Consider the following 10000-nt stretch of genomic DNA (forward strand, 5'->3'; position numbering starts at 1 on the left):
GACAGCTGTCCAAATTGTTAATGAATGAGTCTTCAGTGTCTTTAAAATTGTAAATGCTGTATTCCTAGCTAATAATCCATAAGAGATCATCCACTCCACTGGGAAGCGTTAATCTGGCTGTAGATAGTGATAATTGTTTGGTACAGTATCACTACCTAGCTCATCAGGACAATCTTTTTCATTGCTGCATAAATTATCAGCATTCAGACTCAGTCTGTAATTAATTTTATTCAAAATAATTGTAATATGCTATGTAATATACTGTATATGTTCTTGTATGAATTATCAATCTGAAAAGCTGATCTGATTTGTAAAGAAAACCTGTTCTAAATTAAGATAATAAAACAACTGTGCTCATTAATTAATTGTGTCAGAATGATGACCAAAAAGCAACACCAGTGGTGAAGATGACATCAACTGACTTCAGGATTCCCTGAATGTATCTGTTACTTATCCATTTAAATGTTTTAAACATGTAAACAATAAAACAATTAAATATAGATATGATGTGGTATCGAAATCAAAACCGATTACAATTGTCTCATGAAAAACAAGACAGGAGAAGCACATTAGATTGTAGTTACTGCGCTTTTCCCTTGTACTACCTACACATCTGTTTAAGGTAATACACAGACAGAGTGCCGTATCTGCATTTCTGGGGTCATAGGTCAAGTAATTGATAATTGTTTTGCCCCCAAAAAATACTTTAACATATACATATTTAATAAGCGCATTGCCACTTTTCAACCTATATCTAATTTGGCTGGACAGTCAAAAAACTTTAAAGCCATTTTTCTCAGTTTCACTGTTGGCGTAGTTACTGCGGTCATGATTTGTAGGGCAGTATTGCCGCTTACGTTACCATTGCACGCGCACGTTCGCTAGCCTCCGGGTTGCTTACTGTCTAGCCTGTGCTTCTAGCTAGCTTGCTTAAGCAGTACTCCCGCTATTGGTGCGCCCTGCGGGAGCTTGCTATTAGTGGTTAGCTTCCTGCTTCCTCTTGCTACTGAGCAGGGAAGGACAGGGAGGGGATGGGCCGTGTGTAAAACTACTTGGCCGAGTATGAATCGGCACGTTAAGTGCGTGTTCGGCCTTGGGCACGAGCACGCTGCACAGGCGCCTTGAACCTTCGGTTTTGTCCGCAGCTAAGCTCTTTAGAGCTGACCAAGGTCCGCTCTCAAAGAAGTGTTAAAGCTAGCGTGCCTTGCATAGGTGCAGATAGCAATATTAGTACTGTTTAGCACAGAACGATAGCATTTTGCAGATAGCTGGCGTGCACCCGTGCAGTTAGTACCTGTGTGCTAAGTACATTGGGCGCGAGATACCTCCGCTACAATAGACATACTGCTCCTTGCTGGCGCTACGCGTCCAGCAGGGCGTACAGCTCGCCAAGGTCTGGGCTCAGTGCCAGCCTTTGGCTTGTAGCTCTAAGGACAAGCCCACCGCCCTTGGTGCCCAAGGCCCGGGGTGGTTGGGAGCTCTCCATGGGTCGCACTCCCTTGTTGGGGCGCCCCCTGCAAGTGCAGGGAGCCTGGCTGGGGGCACAGCGCACCTTGGTCCATGGCCACGGCCTGGCCTCGGTTGGCAGCAGGCAAGCCCACCGGTTGGCTCACCAAGGCTGGGCTTAGTTCCAGCCTGCGGCTTGTAGCTTTAGACCCACCGTCCTCGGTGCCCAAGGCCCGAGTTCGGTTGGGAGCTCGCCCAGGGTCTCATACCCAGCATCAAGGCTCGCCTTGGTCCATGGCTACGGCCTGGCCTCGGCTAGAGGCTCCTAGGACAGCCCACCATCAATGGCGCCAACAGCTCATTGCTGGTCGGGAGCTCGCCTGGGGGCCGCACTGTCGGACAAGTCCACGTGCGTCTCGAGAGAGAACGTTACCTCCGCAGTCCCCCCAGCCTGCGAAAGGCGCACGGCAGGGGGGGGGGGGGTTACTTCGATACAACAGCGCGTCAGTAGGCGGAGCTTGCGTAAGAAGTTCTCCCCCAGCATGCACAGCTTCTACGGAACTGTCCATGCGGCGGGGGGGGCGTAGCCTCTCACGTCCCGCCCCCCCACCAGGGCACCGGATCGAAAGGTCCCGGGGCCCAGCAATATGCTCATGACTATATTTCAGGGATCATTTCTATAGTTTCTAACTTGAGAAATGTGTTTCTAAAAATGTTCAGTCTCGCTATCCACGATGATGAGACGGTGATACTTTTTTCTGAGCGCGAAGCGGGCAGAGAGACTTGATTCAGTTCATATGCTCTCTGCTTTTGATGACCGTTCACTGTCTCCTATGGGGACATTGAGGGAGAGAGTATGATCCGAGTGGTGGAACGGGTTCCGCTCCGTTGGCCACAAGAGACCATCTTGTCCAACAGGCTCGATGCCTGGGAGCATCTATGTTCCCCCGTCCCCATTACGGCGCACCCTCCAGAGGGGATACGCGCTACAGTTTGCCCACCCACGTTCGACGGGACCCCCGATCTGGCCGTGGAGGAGGAGGCCATGGACGGCTCCATGCGTCCAAAATTGGACCTTCGGCGTCTCAAAAACAAGACGCTGAGGAAGTCCCGTCCCGAATGCTCTCTTCCCCGCCTGTTCAAGTTGAGACAGGGGGATTTCTTACTTCCAGGGATCTGGAAGGTGCGGTCTTCCATGTCCACATGGTCAGGAGACACAGGAAATACCTGAGGTTCTCCTTCCTGGGGAAGGCTTACGAGTTCTGTGGCTTGCCATTCGGCATGTCTTTGAGCCCGCGAACCCTCACGGTGTGCGTGGAGGCAGCCGTGGCTCCCCTCCGCGCGAGGGGGATCCGCGTCTTCCTATATCTCAACGTCGTTCTCTTAGCGGCCGACTCGAGGGTCGGTGCCGCGAAACATACCAAGGTGGTGACCGATCACCGGCAAACCTTAGGGTTTTTGGTGAACCGGCAGAAGAGTGCCTCGTCCCAGCGCAGGCGGCGACCTTCCTGGGGCTCGAGCTATACTTCCTGCGAGCCTTTCGCCAGAGCGACAGGCTCGCACGGTTCGGACAGCAAGCCAAGGACGTTAGGTCTGTGCCCTCGGTGTCAGTGCATCAGTGCACAGTGATGTTGGGCCTGATGGCCTCAGCACTGCATGTGCTCCCGCTAGGGAGGCTACACATGCCCTCGTGGTCCAAATATGGTTCTCAGGCTTCGCCTGGACTCGGCCGGGGACCGTCATCGCAGGGTTCCTCTGACAGGTCAGGCCTGGCGGGCGATGGCTATATGGGCGGACCCCCGTTACCTCTCGAGAGGTACTCGGTGGGGCCCTGTCCCGCTCAGGATGGTGATTCGCACAGACGCCTCCCTCTGGGGAGGGGGTGCGATTTGCGGGCATTTTTCGGCGAACGGCCGGTGGGAGGCTCAGGAGCTTCGCCACATAAACATGCTAGTCGCCGGGCTCTGCCTCAGGACAAGCCCACCATCAATGGCGCCATGGGCCCATCGTTGGTTGGGAGCTCTCTTGGGGACCGCACTGCCGGACAAGTCCGCGTGCGGCCAGACTCGAAAGAGAACGTTGCCTCCGCAGTCCCCCCGGCATGCGGAGGTAACACTTCCAGCGGCTCACACATGGGCACCATGTGCTGATTCGCTCGGACAATAGGGCAGCGATCGCCCACCTGAACAAACAGGGCGGTGTGCGGTCGGGGGCGCTGAACCATAGCGGGGATTCACCTGTGGGTGTATCCCCGTCTCCTTTCAGTGTCAGCGGTCTATCTGCCGGGACGGCGGAGTTACGACCGGCCTGCTGTCTCGAGGCAATCCCCGTTATACGGAGTGGTGCCTCCACCCTCGGGTGATGGAACAGGTTTGGGCCAGGGTTGGTCGCGCCTGCGTCGATCTCTCGCATCGCGGCGCGCGACACACTGCCCACTGTGGTTCTCGATCCAGGAGGACAGCCCCCGTTAGGTCATGACGCGCTAAAAGCGCACGCGTGGCCGAGGGAGGGGCTCTATGCGTTTCCCCCGACCCCCCCTGATCCGTCAGGTGTTGGACAGGGTGAGGGAACAGCGCCTCCGGCGCGTTTTAGTCTGTTTGGCACAGGCAGACATGGTTTGCGGACCTGGTCTCCCTGGCGCAAGATCCGCCCTGGGCATTGCCGGTACGGGCCGATCTCCTATCCCAGGCGGAGGGGGAGGTGTTCCACCCCTCCCCAGGCAGGTGGAAGCTAGCGGTCTGGCTCCTGAACCGGACCAGTTGCTAGCCCAGGGCTTGCCTGATAATGTGGGATGCACTATGCAGCAAGTAAGGGCGTGGATCCAGTGAACTGCAGTGTGCGACCAGTTCTCCGTTTCCTTCAGAGCCTGCTTGACGCGGGTCAGTCCCCGCAGTCGTTTAAGGTGTACGTAGCCGCGATTCTGCTTGCCATAGGGGAATTGAAGGGAGCCCCGTGGGGGCGTACCCTTTGGTCTTGCACCTCATGAAGGGGGCGCGTAAACTGCGCCCGCCGTCGCGGTGCGTTTTTCCCCCCAAATCGGACCTGGTTACGGTGCTGGACGGGCTAACGGGTCATCCGTTTGAGCCCTTGGACTCCGCCGATTTAAGGGTTCTGTCTTTAGAGACCGCGCTGCTGCTGGCCTTGTCGTCAGGAAAGAGAGTTGGTGACCTGATTGCCCTCTCGGTGCAGCAGGCCTGTGTGGTAATGATGGCCGCAGGGTTACGTTGCGACCTAACCCGGCTTACCAACCTAAGATTATTGATGTCAGCTTTAGATCTATGGTCATAGACTTATCAGCATTCTGTCCCCCGCCGTTCAGTTAGAGACGGGCGAGGAGAGACGTTTGCTCATGCTGTGCCCCGTAAGGGCGCTCTCGGCCTATGTGGCCAGGACGCGTTCTTTACGCATTACAGATCAGCTGTTGGTTTGCTTTGGGCAAAGGGCCCAGGGCGGGCCCCTTTCCAAGGATCGCTTATCACACTGGATAGTGGAGGCGATCGCGTTGGCATACTCTGCCGTGGGCAAGGTTCCCCAGGAGGGTATCAAGGCGCTTTCTACGCGAGGTGTTGCGACATCCTCTGCGTTGTTGCGCGGTGTGTCGGTGGAGGACATGTGTGCCGCGGCCTCATGGTCCTCTCATCACACTTTTGTCAGGTACTACAGTCTCGACGTGTCCGGTGCGCAGTTCGCGCATGCGGTGCTGTCGGTGGCAAGAAAGTAGTATCGTTGCCACTCTGATATGTCAGACGGTTAGGCATAAACGTTGCCATATGGCCGTGGTTCACCGGTGCCGTTCGGGTCGCCCTGTGGGGTGCTCCCGGCAGCAAGGTCGGTTGAATGGAGGCACTAGTGAGAGCTTGAGTTCGAAACGAAGTAAAACGTTAGGGTTGTGCTACAACCCAGGTTTTACGAGTGAGAACGAGAGCTCTCACTACCCAGCCTTGCTGTGTCGATGCGTCACGGGGTGCGTCGGATCTCAGCAGGCTGGAAGAAATTAGAGTGATTTTTCCCTGGACTGGCAGGACGTGACGTAGTCACGTGGATCCGTGTCAGTCCCAGGGGGTACCACGCCACCTACGGGTGGGTGGTCAGGTTTTAATGAAAAGTAATTTTGGAGCAAAATAACAGTCTTCCATAGGGCTGCGTTGCAGCGTTTAAGGCACTAGTGAGAGCTCTCGTTCTCACTCGTAAAACCTGGGTTGTAGCACAACCCTAACGTTTTCCCTTGAATATCCAACATGCTACTAACGCACTCAATCCTGCGGTGCTCTATATCGGTCGGTGTTACAGTTCGGTTTGAACGTATCTAATTTCATTACTTAACTTGGCATCATTCGTTATCTAGGGGTTCCTCCTACTACACCATTAACTGTAACGTGAAGAAATTAATAAGATTATAGGAAGACTAGGCTGTTTTGACCATTGAAATAGCTGCTTGCCTAGGCCCAGGCATTGGTAGCTCCTCAGGGCTAGTGCGTGTGGCACCTCAGGCCGGGACAGCTCAGATGATCGGGTGAGTGAGGAATCCGATGATCCCCCTTCCCGTTCACAAGTCCCATCAAAACGGAAGAGAAAATACAGTCCTCAAAAAGGAAACGACAGGTCTTCTCCAGTATGAAGTCCTTCACTGGCTGTCCTTAGTGCTCCCTGCATGGCCGCCATCGCCACGCTTATCCCCTCCCTTGAGGGCGGAAGGTCGCACCAGAAAAGGAGTACGTTTCATGCCCGCACTGCGCATGACCTATATCTGAGTTACGGAAGCCTCAAATAGACAAACAGGGCATCATCATATCTACGCTAGAGATATGTCTACGCTGCCAGGTGCAAACAGTAACAGTTGGGCTCTAATCAACGTACACTTACATCTGGACCACTAAAAGGTCCTCTTGTGCTGGGAACCTACTCTGAAGTAGGAGCTAAAAAAGTCCCTCAAAGTCCCCCACAGCATTTTAAGAACTACTCTGGTTCCCAGTTCCTGCAGTGTGAACACAACGAAAATGAACTGTTTTTATAGCCCCAGACACACCAAGCCGACAGTCGGCCGTCGGCCATATCTGGGCATCTGTCGCTCTAGTATTTGCAGTGTGTCCCACACCGTTGGCTCTAGTCTACTTTGACGGCGGTTGGTCGGCAGCTTTTCCGACCGATTCAACATGTTGAGTCTGCGTCGGGTCGCTGATGACTGAGAGAAATAACTCTGATTGGCTGGTCAGGGGTAGAGAAATCACTCTGATTGGCTGGTCAGGGGTAGAGAAATCACTTTGATTGGCTGGTCAGGGGTAACAAAACAGGAGAGAGGGCACACAAAACGCTCTGCTCACTTTCCAACTTCATCTCATCTGATAATTCCAATCCACGGATATTTTCACAACGACGTGCCTTTGGGAAAGTGCCTCGAGCCTCTCGCTGCATGATATCACCCATTTAGTGCGGTTTCTCCTTATTTTTCTGCCTCTGCCTCTTCCTTTCGAAAGAGCAGACAAGGGCTGACATACGCCAGTGTCAGTTGGAACTTTTTATCAGACATATTCTCGATTAGAAGTAGCGCTATTAGGAAACGCTACTTTCTATTTAACTCATTCTCCGCCAGAGGTTTTGAGAATAAGTCACTAAACGCCAGGGTTTTTGATCATTTTCATTAATTTTCCAAGACCCACAGAATATTTTCTTCTATGACTACGTAAAGACTGAATATCCCAAAAGTAAGAAGAGAGCCTCGGCTTTCATTTGAAAAAAAAAGGTTTGATTCTACCTTCATCCGTTCTTTAGTTAGACACCTGAATGTAGGTTGTTTATTTTTAGGCGCAGAATGTACGTGCTAGCTGCCCGTCGGCTGTCGTGTTTGCTGTGTATTCAAATGCAACTTTTTGGCCCCGACACAGGAGACGTGAGGTGAAGCATCGACACAGGAGACGTGAGGTGAAGCATCGGTCGGCATCTAGTTGCTGCTAGTCCTTTCAAAGTGTTCTCTGTGTGTCATCAGCTTCAGAACTATGAACAACTTTCTCTGGTCCCAAAACGCCTTTTGTGACAAGAAGCAACAGGTTGTAGGAGAAATGTCCTCTTCATTCGGAGAAACACTAGCACGAACAAAACCGCTAGTGTGAAATAGTGTGGACTTCCTGGGGTTCTTTAGGGTCCCCCAAGTAGAATGATAAGTAATTCAATTGTGCATTCATTCATTAATAGTCAGCACAATGAGTGAAGGTATAACAGTGAACGGATGAAAGTTCTCTGTACTGATAGATCAATGCCACACTTCAAATAAACTCACTTTGTGTTGGATGATTTTTACGATGTCTGTGATGTCAACATACAATATTTGGTTTTGGGCTCTGTGTAATTTGTGTTCAGTTTTGTAAAATTTGGCTCACTTCAATTTATTCTTACATACAAATAATACGCACCGAAAAAAGACATGGAACTCAAGCTGTGCAGGAGAGACAAAGACAAATTGGGCAACACAAACCAAACAGCATTCATCTCCCCACAGAGGAGAATGATATAAAAAGAAAACCGCTCAGAGGTTGAGAGATTTAGAGCATGCTGAAGTTATGCATTGTATGTGCATAACTCCAATTTGAGTGATTTTCATGATTTTTCACAAAGTGTGGAAGCCCATTAAACTCATGCCTGAGATTCAGAGATGCTCGATCGTCAATATGCAAATTAGGTTGTTGTTTAAACTCTTTGAATATTTCACGTTTCATCTAGTAGAAATAAGATCTGTATTATTGGATATACAATCCGACTTGTTCATTATTATTCCGCACTGTGTGCTATTGTACTGTATGGCTTATACATTACAACTAACAATTCCCCTCTCTCTCTCTCTCTCTCTCTCTTGTCTTCCTATGTGTGTCTGCTGCATGGTGCCTCCTGACCAGGTAAGACATTTAACTAGGTCCTCTCTTCTGTCAAATGTGTTTTTTGTCTCCTGCTTGACTATAATAGCTTTCTGCCCAGGCACTTAAACCCACTTTACCTATTCCCCTGCTGTCCCGGTCTTTGCTCCACCTTCTGCTGATCTGGGGAGAGTTTTAGACTACCACACGCTTCCTCCGATACATGTGCCGTCACCAGCCGCTTCTTTTCAGCGAGGAGTTTCATCAGCAGGACCTAGCATGTGGGAGGATCACGCTACACCGATCACCTCTACACTACCCAAACACCCCAAGAGTGTGTGTGTGTTTGTCACAGAGTGGCTGGTATCTTTAATAGATGAGAGTGACTCTGAGAGCCTCAGAGAGAAATGTCTGGTGTGGAAGTCTCAGTCTTATCATGGAAGGTTCAATCTGGTCAAACTGTTGCTGTGTGCATCCATGTTCAGCGGCTGAGAGATAAGAGACTTGTTTGTTCTCGAATGCTGTTGTGACATTTGCGATCTGTATATGTACTGTATGTATATGTATAGCGTGTGTGTGTGTGTGTGTGTGTGTGTGTGTGTGTGTGTGTGTGTGTGTGTGTGTGTGTGTGTGTGTGTGTGTGTGTGTCAGTGGTGCCGGAACGAGTTTGCAAGGGGGCCGGCAAAAGAAATTGACGTTTCTTTGGACGTTTGGATGATTTTTAGCCATATTTAGAGGAATATCTCATTTTAAATTAACATTAGGATTATACTGTAGTGATGTCATTATTCAGTATTTTCTCCTTTTCTCACTCACTTGGCGACCTGCTCTCCCTTTAGGTCGTTTTACAATTACACTACAACAGACAGCAACACAGGCAGAAACACTGAACTTATTATTATTATTATTATTATTATTATTATTATTATTATTATTATTATTATTATTATTATTATTATTATTATCATCACTTTGAAACACAGTGCAAAACTTGTCATCTCAACACAAAAATAAAATAAAACTAACCGTATACTATACCATTATAGCAGCAGCCAATGACAACACATTCAAGCCATCCTAAAGTGCATTAGTGAGTGCAGTACAGAGTCCGGGCAGAGAGTTCCCCAAACTTTTGAGTAGCCAGTCAGATTGAAAAAGTAGCCGGATCATGTTTGCGGCGTTTGTTCCAGTGGTCCTTTTCCCAATTAATAAACAAACCTCAAATATGTATCCATGAGTGTGACAATTTAAATAATACAAATAAACATTCTTATAAAGGCCCAATGCTCGATTTAATTATAAATAAAACAATATCCATTTTGCAAAACACAAACAGGCAATGTATATTTTTAAGAACAAAGAAAATACTAATAACTATGTTTCCCACAGGATTTGGAGAGATTGTGGTGGGTAGACCTTGCTTGGACCCTCTTGGGGGGTTCGGGGGGCCTAAAATGCATGAATCTGGTTCACTTTGAGAACCAATTTAAGAGGCTAGATCAGGGGTGGGCAATTATTTTTCATGGGGGGCCACATGAGAAACCCAGATTGTTGCCGGGGGCCGAACAAATATTGTCATGCCGTAACCCAGGAACTTTGACTATAGAGAGGACCACAAAAGAATGTCCTCGCCACCAGAGGGCCAGATTTTGCTGAGCATTGGGGGCCGAATGGCGCTGGCGGGGAAAAATTTGGGGCATTTGAAGTCA

The 10000-nt window shown here is 49.9% G+C and overlaps 1 protein-coding gene across 4 annotated transcripts in view; it reads left to right on the top strand.

Moving 5' to 3' along the window:
* The window catches only part of LOC310772521 (pleckstrin homology domain-containing family A member 5-like), a gene marked incomplete at its 5' end in the record, with an annotated part of 483802 nt that overhangs the window by 156442 nt on the left and 317360 nt on the right, over positions 1-10000 (top strand). The window lies entirely within an intron of this gene.

This window comes from Poromitra crassiceps (assembly GCF_964638095.1).
Source record: "Poromitra crassiceps genome assembly, chromosome: 2".
NCBI classification, from domain to species: domain Eukaryota; kingdom Metazoa; phylum Chordata; class Actinopteri; order Beryciformes; family Melamphaidae; genus Poromitra; species Poromitra crassiceps.